The sequence below is a fragment of the Falco punctatus genome (genome assembly GCF_963210335.1).
Source record: "Falco punctatus genome assembly, chromosome: 5".
Classification (NCBI taxonomy): domain Eukaryota; kingdom Metazoa; phylum Chordata; class Aves; order Falconiformes; family Falconidae; genus Falco; species Falco punctatus.
The window spans coordinates 63,571,130-63,587,485 of NC_137584.1; the positions used below are offsets into that span (position 1 = coordinate 63,571,130).

The 16,356-nt window shown below is 39.0% G+C and overlaps 1 protein-coding gene across 5 annotated transcripts in view; it reads left to right on the plus strand.

Annotated features, from left to right (window-relative positions):
• HS3ST5 (heparan sulfate-glucosamine 3-sulfotransferase 5) overlaps positions 1-16,356 on the plus strand; it is a 199,923-nt gene that overhangs the window by 87,293 nt on the left and 96,274 nt on the right. For 4 of the 5 annotated variants that reach the window (XM_080389722.1, XM_080389719.1, XM_080389721.1 and 1 more), the window contains exon 2: positions 14,363-14,569. The exons of the other annotated variant lie outside the window; for it this stretch is intronic. The gene's annotated coding sequence lies outside the window, so the exon portion shown is untranslated. The remainder of the gene's footprint in view (positions 1-14,362; positions 14,570-16,356) is intronic. 5 annotated transcript variants of the gene reach the window in all.

Genomic DNA, 16,356 nt, shown 5'->3' on the forward strand with positions numbered 1-16,356 from the left:
TGCTTTCTGAAGATATGAAAGCATGTTCAGAGACTATAACAAAAAGGTGGATAAAATGTGAGTGATATTATGGAACTATAACAAAAAAAAAAGGTAGTAACAATTCAGTGAATATTAATCTTTAAATCAAATCAATCCAGCAATCAATCCAGTATTGAAAGAAATGCTGGGGTTTTTATAGTCTTAATATTTTCTCAGATATTCATAGCAGCCTTAAATGAAAAGAGAACAATTATTGTTCTTTTGAGGGCATGTACAACAGGACACTAAAATGTAAAAATGAGTTTTCTGTGTTGTGTAATATTATTGTGATAGAGAAAAACACAGTTAAAAAGTTAAATAGTTTGCGGCTTGGTTACTTTAAAAAAAAAAATTGATGATTCACTAAAGAATGTCTTTCAGGGTCTTGTATTACTCGTTACAGGCACCTTTTTATGAAGATTCATAGCTGTGACAATTCAGCCTATTGATATCAAAAACACTTTGTGCAAATGCTCTGTGCTCCTTTGTTCCACTGACAATATGCAAAGCCCTTCTTGTATCATTTGGGATGTTCCTCTATTTGAACTTGGAGATTTCTAGCTTCAGTCATCTGTTCAATCAATAATGCATTTTATAAAACAACAATGCTTTAGGATTGTTTTCTGTTGCTCCAGGCACCACTACATACAGAATGGCAGTGGTTTTGTGGGTTTAAGTTTAAAACAGTATTTTTACTAGCTGTTGCAGAAAACTACAATTACGTTTCTTTTGTGTTTAGATTCTGGATATGTTACAAAATGACTATAATTATGTAGAAAAGAAAGTGATGATTATATGGTTGACTTTTTTACATTTCAAAACTATACAAATATTATAGTAACATTGCATGTCTGAGTTACTGTCATAGAAAAGTGAAGGGTACACGTTTCCTTCTGGCCTTAAACCAGGCTGTTTGTGGTGTATCTCAGGTCAACCTCTGTAGGGTGTAACCACTGCAGTAAGCCCTCCAGTGTCTAAAATTCAGGGGTCCCCAAGCTTTTTAACCAGGGGGCCGGTGTGTGGATGCAGTGGCAGGCAGTCATCTGCGGCTGCTTGGTTTCCCCCCAACCCCCGGCCAGGGCGGGGGGGGGGGGTGTCTGTAAATTGAGGGCTGGATTGAGGACCCTGGGGGCCGTATCCAGCCCGCGGGCCGTAGTTTGAGGACCCCTGGTCTACATGATGAGCACAGTGGATGATTTAGGCACCTCAGAGGATGAAAAGAAAAATGGCTTTGGAATATGTCATCCTTGTGTAAAAAGTATTAAGTTAGCAAACAACTAGAAACTTTGAAACACGGAAATGAGACTGAATTTGCTTATCTGGCCTGGCAACCAACACCTCATTCAAATCTCACCCCCAGCTAGATTTTGATCACTGACAAATTCAAGCAAGCAACTTCTTTTGTTACTGATCAAGAAAGGAAAGCATGTCATCAAATTTGGTATGTGTGTATTTTTAACTGTTGCCTGGACAGACAAATTAGTTTTTCTTGCATAAATTACTTTCATAGGTTGCTTTCTTGAATAATAAATTTTTGCACCTGTGACACTGGTGAAAGAATTTTTTAAATGAAAAATACTCTTTGACCTGACCATGCTGTGGGTTCTAGTTCTATCAAGGTGCAAGTGTAAAATGCTTGCTTTAAATAGAGTCATAGCCATGACTCCCAGCCATAGTAGATTCCCAGCTTCTAAACCAACCAAAGTGAATAATTGTGACAAGTGGCAGGCGAGTATGCTGGGTGCCTGGGGCTTTGCTCTCTTCAGTGGGGAGAATAAGTGTCCTACTTAAAATTGCTGCAACCTAAGGAGCCTCACTGTGCGTAGCTTATGAGTCCTCGATGGGGCATAATGTCATATAAGTCACCCAACAAGTGCTTTGTTTGGGAAATAGAACCCAAAAGGGAATTTTAAAAATTTGTATCTTTAATATTTTTTTAATGGAACTCTTGTTTGAAAACTTTTTTCTTCTCTTTATCAGCTTAGTTTTCCCTGTAAGCGTAGCGTTCAAAATTTAACCAGGGAAAAAATACAGAAAAGCTTCTTTCCTAATGTCAGGATAATCTTTTAAACATAAAACCCAGAGGATAACAATATGAATGCTACCTCAAAAACTGGGTCACTCATCACTCTTAAGAAAAGTTATATTCCATTCTTACAGTGCATCAGAAAAAACATAGTGCTTTGATAGAAGTAAAAAAACACTGCTAAAACAGCAAGATAGATTTCAAATTATTTTTATTATTCCAATCCGCCTTGTTTCTCTGAAATTTTCTTCTGGAAAACTTTTATGAGAAATAAGCTAAGTAAACTTGTTTTCTACTATTCTTTCTTCCTAAATGCCAATAAATTTATTTGTATCTGGAGTGATAAAACTACCTAACTTGTTTCGCATTTACTACCGTGGGTTTCCTGCACAACTGAAAACTTTCCCAGACCACCTTCTGTGTTGCCCTTTCTTCATCTATGTGACAGTGATTATCTCAATCTATAATAAGTAGAGGCACAGAGCTGAATTTCTTATGCCCTCCTTGCACTTATGCTCCGCCTGGCTCAGGGTGTAGATGCTGAATGTACTTACATGCTAATTCAGCACTTCTGCTCCCCTGGAGAAAAGCTAAATAAAGTTTGAAAGTAGGGGGGAAAAAAGGCATTTCCTTGGCAAATGAATGCAGCATTTTTTAGGTCAGGTCCTCATTAGTGGAAATCAATGTATCATCATTGACTTCCATAAAGCTATGGCAAATTACATCAGCTCACAGTCTATATGCAGTGATGATATTTGCATTTGTTGAGGCTTTGAACAAGAGCTGTAAAGCTTTCATATGAAACAGATTTGTTGCACTGGGAGTTCTTAAGACAGTTTCTGTTTAGAGCATTTGGAATTTGCTGTTTTTCAGATTTTCAGCAGTGCTATAAAGTATCATATTACTTGTTCCTCTGGCATTTCCTAATTAGTAATGCTGAGCAGAAATTTTTTTGAATGTGAACTGATGTGCCTCTGTCCATTTTGTACATTTCAAAATTAATCTGATCGGAAATGTGTCTATAGAAATTAATTAAATTACCAGATGTTATACCTGAGTTCTTGAACCTGAAAGTTTGTCTATGAAAGTACTTATTTGAGAAGTATAATTGATTTGCATAAATATATTTGCAAATAAGATTATTCTTTTGTTTTTCAGCAAAGCTAGTGTGAAAATTTTAAAATTTTGATCCCCAAAAATACATGAAAATGTTTCTCCTAAATTGCTTTCCTTTTCTTTACTATCTCTAATCTTAAGCTTATTCGATGGCAAATCCATCATTGTCCACATGAGTCGCCACAGGGCTCATACATAACTGGTGGGCAAGCTGAGCTTCAGAAACACGAGTGCAGGTTATATGCATGCTGTGACAGCAACAAGCCCAAGGGCAAGGTCTTCTATTCTGTAGAAGTAAGGTTGAGGTCCTTGGGACCATCTGTTCCACAGGTCTCTAGAGAAAAGTATGAAAAAAGGAGTGAGCACTTTCTGGAATCTTCTCAGACAGTGATTTAAGAATGATTCTTTCTGTGTACTCCTGAAAGTAGTCCTTCTAAAAGAAAAAAAAAAAAAAAAAAAAAAAAAAACAACTTGGTAGATTAAATCCCCTTCTGAGACATCCATCAGTCCCTAGCTGCACTGAGACTGTACCTGCTCAGAGCAGGGTCAGAGAACAGGGCTGCAAATATGTCTGTGACTAGTCACGGTTTAGTTCAACTCTGCCTGTTGTCTTTCCCATCACCTTTATCTTGATGCTTGAAGGTAGAAGTGGAAGATTTGCTGAACATCAGTAGTGTCACTTCAGCCTGAATGAAAGGGAGTGTAGGAATCGGAGCTGAAACTAACATTTCATTAGGCCCACACAGCTGTTCCCTTTTTCTGGCATCCAGGTGCCTCTGACATCTGTTTGGTCTCTGCTGCTGTATGCAGGGTGGACCTCAGGATCCAGGGAATGGCCATTGATGATCTCTTTGGGTCACATGTTGTGCCAGATCAACCCAGTCTTCCAGTAATTCATAGCTGGTGTGTAATGCAAAATTAACTTAAGGGGGAATTGTAAGAAAAGAAGAGAGGTCTCCCTCCATAAGCACCTGCTTTGAAAAGATTGTGTTTTGCTGATGGGTGGTTTTTTTTTTGTTTTTTCAGTGTTGCCAGTGTTCTTGATGTGATTGTAAGCACAATGATATTTTGTGGTCATTTTAAAAGACCAGAGTCTAGTGAGCACATAAGAACCCCAGTTTTCATTGAAGAATGAATTAAAAGAGACCCATGTTGTAGGAAACATAAAACCTTGAAGGCATGCCCTGATTGCATGGGAAAGGCTTGGTAACCAGAAGAGGATAGAAAATAACAACTCTTTTATCACAACAGGGGAAAAAAATCCTCTTTTTTTATTTTGATTCAAAGGAGGTTTTTCAGCTACAGATTCTTTCTGTGCTACAGCAGTCATGAGAACTCCTAAGAAAATTTATACTCTGCATGTCTTTAAAGCTCATGGGTGGAGTAGTACACATGTGGAGCTAAATCAATGCCCTTCATGTCCAGCTTATCATACTGGGATGAGAGGCTCGCAGAGTCTCTGCTTAACTTCTTGCACCCTATTTGCAAGCTTTCTGTGAAAAGTATTCATATTAACATAAGTGGAAAACTTTTACTGGGAAAGGCCCTGTAGGGTTGCCTTTAAGGCTTCTTGGCTCCATCGTGTAAATCATAGTAGATTAATTAGATGTTATGGCTGCAAACCACAGCTGAAAGAGAAGATCTATTGGCCTAGTTATGTGGCTAAACAAGCTTTCTATGCATCCACAGAAGCTCCACTGCTCTTACGAACAGTCTGCTGAACATAATCACAAGTGGCACTGTTTCCACATATTGACAGTTTCTGCGCATTGCAGGTTCTTGTGTTGTACTTACCAACATGATGCCTGAGTACCCTAAAGATGTACACTTAATTTCCAAAACTGACATGCATGAGAAGTAATGTGGTTACTCACTAATGTTAATTGACTTCTAAAAAACCAAAAAGTTTTTCAGATAGTACTGATCTTGATATGTTTAACAGAAATAGAGTGGAACTTATCCACCAAAGCGAAAAGTCTTTCCAAGCATTCATCCTTCTTTTTCAGTGAAGCAGCTTCTGTCACTCACTTGCCAATCCTTGACAATCTTCATTCATCACATGCCTCTTTTTCAGTTGTTTTCCCCAGACTTCCTATCAGTTTCAGATGATGAAACACCACCAGCCAAAACAGCAATTCTTGGTGCTGTGTTCTAGAGGATCTGGTTTTCACCAGAGCTGGTAAACACACGTGCATAGAAATAACACATGAAGTGGGAACAACTTCAACTGACCCTGTTTTGATTTCAGTTGCTTTCTCAATTTTTAATGAAAGCTGCCTTCCTTTTGTTGAAGAAAGATTCTACACACACACACACACACCCCAAACTGTCTAGTTCTTAAGCAGCATTAGGTAAAGAAGATATTATGTACATGTAAAGCTGAACATCAAAGTTAACTCTGTATTTTGCTGGATTGATTCATTTCTTATTCTCCCAGGTAACCAAAAAGAGCATCAGATCACCTCAGAGCAGATTGTAATTCTTTCTTTTTCTTTCTTTCTTTCTTTCTTTTATTTTCATGGGAAAGAATGGTATATTGAAGCTGTCTGAGCAATGCTGGGGTTTGGGTTGGGGGTTTTTTTCTAGTTTTAAGTAAAGCAAATATGACCATGGGGAGGAATAATTTTATCCCAGTGGTCCTGATGCTGATCTCTTTTTTGCCAAAGTAAATCAAGAATAATCTTACCAACATCAGTACAGCCACATCAGTAAAATTCTAGTGGGAATATGGAATATGGCACAGTATGTCTGTAAAGTATAATGAAAGATTGCAGTGGGAATTGTTGTTCCTGTGTATCTCTGCAGGAAATCAGTGGAATTTGGTATTTGAGATGGTTGAATAAAAGAAACTTCTAGTTTTAGTTAATCAAGGCTGAGTTAATTAATCTGACATGTGACAGGAGAACACTGTGAAACTTCAACCATGTCATCTGAGACTGGACTGAATACCTCTGCTCTGGAACCGAAAAATGCTTTTCAAATCTGCTGTTAATATGATAATGGTTGGCAGCATTTGGGCAGGGCGGGAGCTGACATAAAAACAAATTGGAAACAAAGGCTGCTGCTCTGTTTCAAACCTGCCTGTTAAGTGTTGCAGAGCAGTCCTTTCTCTGTGTATTTATGAAGGAAAGCAGGAACCGGTAAGATAATTTTGTTAGCACAGGCCACTTCTTTGCATTCTTCATGGCTGACAGTGTCTTCACTCAAACTGCAGAACCAATTTCTGAAAAAGCGGCCATTTAGGCTGTTTAAACAACTGACTGGGTAGTGACAGGCTGCTTTTACGGGCTGCACAGATAGATACATGGTGCATCCATACCCACAGCGCTGCCTCATACACCTCACAGCTGTCCCTTGGCGTGCCCATGGAAAACTCCAGTTCCCCCATAGCTGCGGGTGTTGCACAAGGCTGCTGCAACAGCCAGGAGAGAGCAGGGACCAGTGGGCAACGTATGGAGGTTGAAGGATGCTGCCTTTGAGGGAGGGAGGTTAAATCAGATCCCAGGAGGTTCAGTGCAGGATTACATTCTTTTCACTACCTGCCTGGAAACATATTAAAAGCCTTCACATTGAGAAAACGAGAAACTGCTGAAAACACAGATTAAACACATAAACTGTCCAGTCAGAGAAATTAGAACTGGAAAATAATAATTCCTCTAATTTACATGCTTATCAGTTTAGGATGAGAAGGTGGTCAAGAAGAGACATTCAACTCATTTTATAATTGGCTTGTACTTCATTTCCAAATGAGAAAAAACTTCCTTTAATGGGCCAAGGTGCTGAAAAGATAAGCCATCATGATACTTGCGTTGAGAATGTACATACGGCTCCCTCCAGTCTGCGCACCTTTGTATGGCAGCTCAGTCTGTGAGGTTAGGCTTCTGTGAGGCTGTGCTTCCTCCGGAAAGCTGGTGGGGCTGAGGCTCTTCGGGTCACATACATACGATCTGGTTTGGGATTTGGAGTGCTGCTGTGTCAATTTCGCTCAGAAAGTTAAGAAAACTCTTTCCTCCTAGCAATACCCAGCATTTTGTGGGCAGCAGGTCTGGCGGTAGCGTTTGATCTGTCAGCAGAACTGGGCCTTCTGCTCAGCAGAGTGACCCGGGGAGCAGGGGGCCTTGGGGCGCCTCGTGTCCAGCCTCCCGCTGAAAGCAGGCAGGTCGTGCAGCCCGTAGCCCAGCCACGTCTTGTTGAGTGTTGAGTATCTCCAAGGATAGAGATTCCACAGCCTCTCTGGGCAACCTGCTCCAGCTGGCCACCTTCACGGAAATTATTTTTTTTTCTTTTTACACAGCCAGAATTTCCTGTGTTGTGTGTTGTGAGTGCTGCTTCTAGCCCTCCTGCTGTCCACCTTTGAGGACAGTCTCGTTCCATGTTCTCCACACACTCCTCTTAGGTGCCTGCAGACCGCAGCAAGGTCTCTCATTAGCCTTCACTCCTTAAGGCTGAACACAGTTCTCTCATCCTCTCATTGTAAGTCATATGTTCCATTAATGGGTCTTCTGGTGGTTTCTGTTGCCTTTTTTAAAAAAAATCCAGATAACTGGAATATTTGGAAGCTGCAGTTAAGAGGACATGGCACAGGACCAAGTATACAGCTACCCTTACACTCCCTAACATTAAATAAAGAAGAGCTCACATGTGATCTTGAGCTCACGGATTAGGAAAGACAGATACCGCGACACAGGAATGAAGAATCCCTTCTTATGGTGGCTTGCCAGCTGTTCTCCCCCACTTACATTTTGTATCAGGTACTACATGGTAAGATGTAGTAAGTAGCTCTTACTTCCTACATCAGTAGATGCAGCAGCTGATACTCATATGGATCCAGGTTTTGAAGGAAAACACTTACATAGCACTTATCATAATATATGCTTATTTTACCCTCTTCCTTTTGTCACAAAATAATTATAGTGTTATGACTACATGTATTTAAATACATGTGAACATAGAAATGCATCTATTATGAGAAATATCTTCATACCGAATGTCTCTTTTTTAAATACAGGTTCCGTAACTGCATTCATGAAACCTTTGGACAGGGTTGTCAGTTTGTAGTGCGCTGATGAGTGTGTGTGAGTCCCACTGGTCCTCCCTGTCTTCTCACTGTCACACAAAGCTGCCAAGGGTCAGTATGTGTTGCAGCCCTCCTTTCACAGCGAGCATGCTGTAGCCAAGGCTGTGACATGGATAGTGTCATAGTTCCATCCACACCTTGGTTCCTTTTGCGCTGTCTCTCATGTCAGCGTCATAGTAAGGCATCTCTCGTCCCAGAGGTGTGGATGCTGGGCCACTGGCTGTTCCTTTTTCTGACTCTCATAGAAAACAGATTTCCTGCTAAGAAAATTCACATTGGCCTTGTGTCTGCAGGGAGATGTCCCCTCAAGGGGAAGTTCACTATTTATGTCCTCCAGGAGCTAGAGATTTCCTCATAAAACTGACCCCTTTCTGTAGATCATGCGCCAGAGCTTCAGCTGCTGTAGCTGGCTGTACAGTTGTGCTGATGTGCTGAATTTAGGTTAGCAGAGCAGCTGCTCTTGTCCCAGGTAGCAGTTTGTATTGAATAACTGTTGCAGAGCTGGTGCACTTGAGCCTACATAAATTGTATGTGATGTGTACATATTGCATATACAGTCTATATATGGAATATGGTGGATTAAAGGTATATGCGTGCTCTTTTGTGGTACTTTGAATAACACTTAGGTATAAATGAGGTTTTATTTATTGTACATACTGTTGTTGAAGGGTACTTTGAGAAGAAGTTTGTTGATGATCATATTATCCTTCTTTTTCCTATTAAACATTTATTACAATAGAACTTTGTTATTTCAGACTACTGCCTCAAGAGATTTATAGCACATTTAACACCTCTCTTTTTTTAACATAATTTTAGTTTGAGGATTTTTTTACTTGTAGCTTTCTTAGTGTCGACACACTGCAGTAGGTTTGCACCATAGTAACACGTTACTCAGCATGGAATGTGAATGCCATTTTTGCCTGACAGTTAAGAAACAGGAGGTTTGTGCTTATTTTGAAATGTGGACACACTAGCACAGTGTGTTTACCAACCTCTGTTAGACATTGATGCAAATAGTCCAAGTTCTGTTTCACCACACTCAAATTTGAGTTCAAATAGAAAACCATATATTTTAAAAAATACAAGCTGCTAGTATTCAGCTTTTTGGTGGCAAATTGTTAAGCTGCTTGGAATTCATTCCACAATGCAGACAAAATTTATCTTGGAACTGAGAAGTTGATGGGCATGGTGGTGTGGTGGTCATGATGATATGCCATGGCTTCACATGTCTCTAAAACATATTGAATAACAGCTAAATAGGTAATATGTGGCATGTCAAAATTTGTGAGAATGGACTGTTGTTTCCCTGAGGGTAATTGCACTTCATACATATGCAGCAGGTGGAAGAAGCAATCTGTAGAAATTCCTCCCAGATTTCATCAAGAGTTCCTCGACTAAGTGCGGTCAGCTCTGCAGGTCTGTGCTGGAGGGCTTCCCAGTGCTACTGCCCTGAGGCAATCTGTCAGAAGGATTTACACCAGAGGTACAAATACTAGAAGCTCCAGCTTCTTAGAAGTTGGGGCAGTCGATTGTCAGGGTTGGACAGATGCCACAGGCTCAGAAATCTTGGGTTATTCTAAAAACTATTTTCATGGAGCAGAGGGAAACCAGGAGGTGAAAATCTGTATGAGAACCCCAGATTCCTATTTTTTTCCTTCTTCTTCATCCCCAGTCACGTAATTATGGCTCTCTGTATGTGTTTTCACAGCATTCATGGCAAATTCATTGTTTTTGTAGGAACCAGCTCTGACTGTGTCTTGAACCTGCCAGAGCAGCCCTGATACTTGCTGCCAGGACAGCCTCTTCACTGCCATCCAAGTAGCTGTAGCTGCTCTCTGCACTGTTTTTCAGCAGCATCTAGAAGGAAATGTAGCCAGTTGGCTGCTTCTTATTCATTTTAACTTTTACATAGATTTCTATTAAAATACTGACATGTGAAATGCTTTGGAAGGATGCACATTAACTATTATGTTATTAAATTATAGTATCTGGATGTGGGCTCAAAATAGCTCTGAAAGCAAACAATGGAGTAGTTCATTAGGTCTTAGTCTGAATGACCTTTGGCATTAGTTACTTCAGGTAGTTGCTACTGCAAGAGATCACAGTAAGAAGTAAAAGAAAAAATCTACCCTTTGAGATTTAATGCCTTCTATCTCTGTTGAAGCAGAAAGTATGATACAGCTGCCATGGCTTAATCTAACTCATTTAATTTTACATTGCAAGGGACTAGGTGTATGCACATGGCCGGGTTTTGTGTTATTATTTGAGGAAGAGTAACTTTCATGTGTGGAGAAAGAGGAGGTCACGTACAAATTTTTAGTTGCTTGCTATAAAAAAAAAAAGGTTTCTTTAATATTTCTTCTTAAACTCTTCTGTTTTCATCTGTTTTCATAAGATTTCTTGCAGAGTGCTTTCTCGTACTTGGGGAAAAAAAAAAGAAAAAAAAAGAGCATTTAGCAGATTCAGAGAAGGAAACCCGTAAACTAACTCAAGTTTATTATTAAAAACAAACAAACAACCTTCAGCAGATCTTACTTCTTGGTGTGCCTTGACTCATGGTTTTTAATGGTTGGAGTCCATGATACTGGTCACTGGCGCAGCCACACAATTACACAGCGCCTAGCTGCCCTCGGTAGGTGTGGGAACCAGCTCAGCCTTGAGCAGTGCAAACCTTCATGCAGTGCAGGTGACTCCTCTTGCATAGTCTCTAATGAGAGACAGTATCCGTTGCTTTGAATTCAATGAGCTTTTGAAATGCTTTTAAGTCATCAAGTGGCTGAGTAAGGGGCTTGCTCTCTTAATGGAGAGGAACGATACATCTACATCTATTGGTTATTCTCTTATTGTTCCGTCCTTCTCTCCTCCTGTCTCCCTACTAAGCGAATGCAGGAAAGGCAGGAGATGTGTCGTAAGGGTGTGTGGGAGTATGTGAGGACCACAGCTGGCTGGATTATGCTCAAACAACTGTGTAGGACAGGAGGTGTCAAGCCTGGCAAGGTTTAGTCCCTACCACCTATGGGGAGTGATGTCCATGTGAACTATGGCCAGGGTGATGCCTAGGACATGTGCAGAACCGACCAGTTCATTTCAAAAGGGAGCCCAGGAGCAAAGTAATGTGTGGCAAGGGGGAACAGTCAGAAGACCAGGACCCAGCAGCAATTCATGGACCAAAACAGTAGCTAAGACTGCATGAAGGCACTGCTTGGATCCCTGAAAATGTTGCTGCTTCCTTATTGATAAAGCCCCTGGATATGCCTAAGTGTATCTAGCTTATAAAGAAAACAGCTAGAAGATTTTGTGGGCAAAAAGAAACACAACTTACTGGTTAATAATGTTGACACTAACGCTAGCACCTTTACAAGAAAAACAATCAGTCCGCTGAAAGGAATCCTACTCTGGGAAAGAACTAAAAGGGGTTGGATCTACCATGTTCTTTTGCCCTTTTGTGGGGCACGGAGATGCCTATAGATCCTAGTCATGAAGTCTGAAAGGACACATTGGCCAAATAATCTAGTCTTAGGTAAAGTGGATAAATGCACGGTGAGAATGGACAGTTGTTAATCAAAAATCTGTAGTGTTCTCATTATCACAGCAAGAAAGAGTTCAATTAGAAATCAAATAAGAGAAAAATAGTAATGATGTTACCTCATTTAATTTGATTTTTCACTTCATATGTATTCATTTAATCTATTTACAATAAAGAAATTTATGACATTTGTGTTCATTATATATAATTACATATATTGATATTTGCTTATATTCCATGTTGAATTGTGGCTTTTATTGGTAGATCTGTCATTCCTGAAACTTACTGTTTATAATCAATATGACATTTCATCAAATAACAGATGAGAAATCCTATCTATTACTAAGTTTGAAAGCAATCTTTTCTTGGCAGAATATGTGTGTTCATTTGAACTGAACAGTATCCATTTTATAAATAAGTCTACATACTGTCAACACATTTTTGACTAGTCTCCTGAAGTCTGATGGGAAACAAGTCCATTCGGCAATTAGAGAATGCCTATAAAATAACAGGACTTTCAGCAACAGTAGTATTAGGGAGCTTGAGTACTGCCCTCGAAAATTGCAAGTTATTTAATTCCTGTAATACACTTATAGGAAAGAAGGGAAATGCATATATGCAGCTTTCCTCCAGAAGTTTTTTCAAATCTCCCTCCTTTTCTCTAAAACCTCGAAGGTAGTTGAGGTTGTCAAAGCAGAGCCCTTGGAATACATTCTGTTTATCTTGTGATCAACTTAGCTGAAAATCCTGTAACTCAGAGCACGGCTTATTTGTGATATGTCAAGAGCCCTTGAGAGCTCTCTCTTAAGGGGTTTATTGCTTTTGCTTTTCGTGCTGTCTATGTCGCACACAGGAGCGATGGCAAACACTGTTTGGATCTAATGCTAAAATCTATATCTCTAAGTGTCACTGACATCAAAGGAATCAGACCCTTCTGATTTCCGAGGTCCCAATCACACATCTGAGAGAGTTCTTTTGTCTCCTTCACATGACTATTAATCTCATCTCCAGGGAGAGCTTGTGTACTTGCAGAGAAGTTTTGTGGGGCTGGTTTCCATGTTTGTTTTCTGGAGACAAACTGTTGGTTTCAAAGATACTGTGCATAATATGGCATGATTTCACAGAGCTGTAGTTGAGATGTTTTATTATTTATTTCAGCTGAACATTTACTCTATGAAACTGGAGCAATCAAAAGAGGGCTTTTGGGACATTATCAGTTCAGTCTAATGTATGAGCTCCGATTATTGTATCATTATAATATGCTGCTCGGTGTCTTTTGCCATTGATTTACCTACATTTTTTAAATTGCTCAATCAGAAGCCATTTATCTGATAAATTATTAACAAATAAATGTTCCTGATGGAAAAACAAATAATTCAGTGTTGTAAATCATGTCTCACACAGGCAACAGCAGTCAGAAGTTAACTGCTTTTGAGCCAAGTAAGTAGTTTATGTAATGTACATGGAAATTATGTAGTGAAATAAACATTTCATTGCAAAGAAAGGATGGCTGTTATTTTCCTAGACTTATACCAGATTCTGCAGTGTCTGCATTGTACATTTCTATTTTCTTTTATTAGTACACCAAACGTAAAACAAAATTTAGTTTCAGGTGTGCATAGGCATCTGCATTTGTTACTGGAAGGTGCTCAAACTGGTCATTTGTAATATTTCTGTAGAAACCTTTTGATGTAATTCTGCTTCTCCACTCAGAAGCACATTTTCTTGATTAATGGAATATTTACAGGGTTAATGTGTTTGGCAGGTCATGTTGGCATTGATGATTTTGCAGGCTTAACTGTATTCCAAATTCCTTGAGGTCTGATATACTTTGAAAGAAAGTAGATGTGTTCATGCTTAAAGCTAGAAATTGTAGTACAGGGTTGGCAATTAAATACCATATTCCTGTTTCTGTCTGTGTTCCATTTCTTCAATATGGAGGCACAGATAGATAATTTAAAATAAGGAAAAAAAAAAAAAAAACCAAAAAAAAAAAAAACCAAAACCAAACATAGGGGTAAAAAAACAACCCCAAACCAGAAAAAAACAAGAATGGTCAAAAAATTCTCACTAAATACTATTAATATTTTCTCCAGATGGGTCTGGCATTGTTCTCAGTATAAAAGTGGGGTTTTCACTGATTTACAAAAAGCCTGTAAATCACATTTCAGGTCAATGTCAAGGGTAAAAGGCAGCAGAGTAGCAACAGCACGTGCAGTATATCATCTCTTGCTAGTGAAGTTCTAACATTATTTTTCATGTAGCCCACTTAAAATAAATGTAATTAGCAATTTTCTGTTATTGGGAATATTTTTATTTGGAGCTTACTATTGAGAAACACATTTGATGAAAATTTCCTTCCCCTTCCCCTTCCTACCCTGAACTTCAGATTCCAGGCTGCTAATGTTTACAAGATACTGAGACAGTACTTCCAAAAACTTGAGCTGGCAAGTACTACTTCTGGGGCCCTACTGCACAAAATTTCTGTTCGGTCTTGAAGAAGGGAACTGAGTGTTTGTTGTATTGTTTGGGTTTTGGTTGTTTTTTGGGTTTTTTTTTTCCAACTATGCAGCAAGCATCTTCTCTTTTCATACAGGCTCAGCAAGTTGTACACTATTTCAGCAGAGATGTCTGATCTTTCCATCTGCGTACCTGGAGTTGCTTTATTCCTTGACTGGTCTTTTCAGTAATCACTAAAGATTCTTGAGAATGAACACTGGAACAGATGAGTTAAATGCATCCTGAATGTTCTTCATCAAAATTAGATGTCCTGGACTTCCTGGATGTGCATAAGGACACAAAGGTTAGTGTATTCCTTAAAAGCCTGAAGTTTCAAGATGGTTTCATTTAACCATTAGCAGTGCAGACTATGTTTCAGTTTGTTGCTTAAACATAGCCCCAGGTGGATTAAATGGTGGATGGATGACAGGCATCTAATATATAGTTGAGGTCATGCTTTTGACTGCTGTGGAAAAAATGTACTTAGTGAGCTGGTGCAACTTAAAGCCCTCTGAATGACTTGCTAGCTGCCGCCAAGAGCAAGACCTACCCGTGCTCTGAGCTTGGTTGCCATTAGCCATTTTTGTGGTATTTCTTCTGAGCTTCAGTTTAGTGCATTGTAATCATACTCATCTGATTTACAACTGGTCAAAAGGGGATGAAAAGAGTATTCTAGTTACCTCTGTTCACAAGATGGTCCTTGGTTACAGCCAGTGGGGATAAGGGGGTTGATGTCCACCTGTGTGCTTATTTGTTCAAGGTGGCATGTGGGCTTCAGGGTAATGCTGAAGACATATATAACTTTGAAAAAATTAATTTCTTCCTAATGGCAACTATTAATTTCCTGGAAGCTGTGAGATTTTAATAAAATGCTTTTTTTATCCCTTGATTTCTGTTAAAATATTATATCATCTATGGATATTGGTCTGTCTCCACTCTGCCATCTCCAGAAATCACCCTCAGTCAGGACAATTCGCTGACATAATTTTTCTGTGGTACAATCAAAAATGTAGAAGAAACCATTCTGCAAACAGATACATGCTCAGAAAGGTGGTGGAATGTGTGTGGGCATATGTGCGCATCAAGTCATGTCTCAAACACATAACAGACAAGGAAAGTAACAAGATCATAAAGATACATCATGATTTTCAGCACCAATCATAACATTATAAAAAAAAATGTTTATAATGATGTGGATAATGCTACGTGCAGTAGAGAAGGAAAGTGAACAGTCATGTAACCTTGATTTTATTCTATGATTGCCATCTGTTTTCCATCCTTTGCAGAATATTCTTCAGGATTATTGCTCCGTCTGGGTTTGGGGGAGGAAGGGGCAAAGTTATTTTCCATTTTACACTGTCAACCTTATTTGATTTGGCCATTAAAAAAAAGAATTAGTTTTACAAATACTATTTGTTCTTATTAAACATTTCAACAACCTATTAAAACAGTTTCAGGAAACCTATTGGCTAAAATAGATGGAGTTCAAACTTGATGCAGTTAAAACTACATGAATTGAGTTCTTCTTGCTCATTTTTGTGGAGGGATTCTAGTGACATCATTTGAATAATCGCTTTTTAATCAATGTCTTTTTGTCTACTGCTGTAGCTGGCTTTTCTTTTTGCATTCTAAATGCCTAGTCCCTGTATAAAGTAAATAGAAGACAAAAATATCATTCCTCATCAAAAGAAATTGTTTCCCCATTGGCACCAAATGTCTACTCCAGATAGGAGAAGAGGAGAAAAAAACCACAATAACAATACAGTTTTGTTTAATCTAAGTTCTATTGAAGTTACTGAGAGTTTTTTAATACAGTTCAGTAGGAACAATAACCTGCATATAAAAATACAGACTCCATTTAAAGGCAGAAGGTCAGACAAGTTGTAAGATTTTGCAAAGATTTCCATATGGGCAAGAGCTATGTTAGTTCTGTGGAGTGCACTCACTGTGTAGCTAAATATTTTACAAGAAAATACGATTCATATAGGAGATATATTGTAGCTTTAACGTGTAATCATTTTTTTATAATATTACATCTTCTATACGTGTGTGTACTAAGGGGTGAATACCTCACACAGTTGCAGAGCTCAA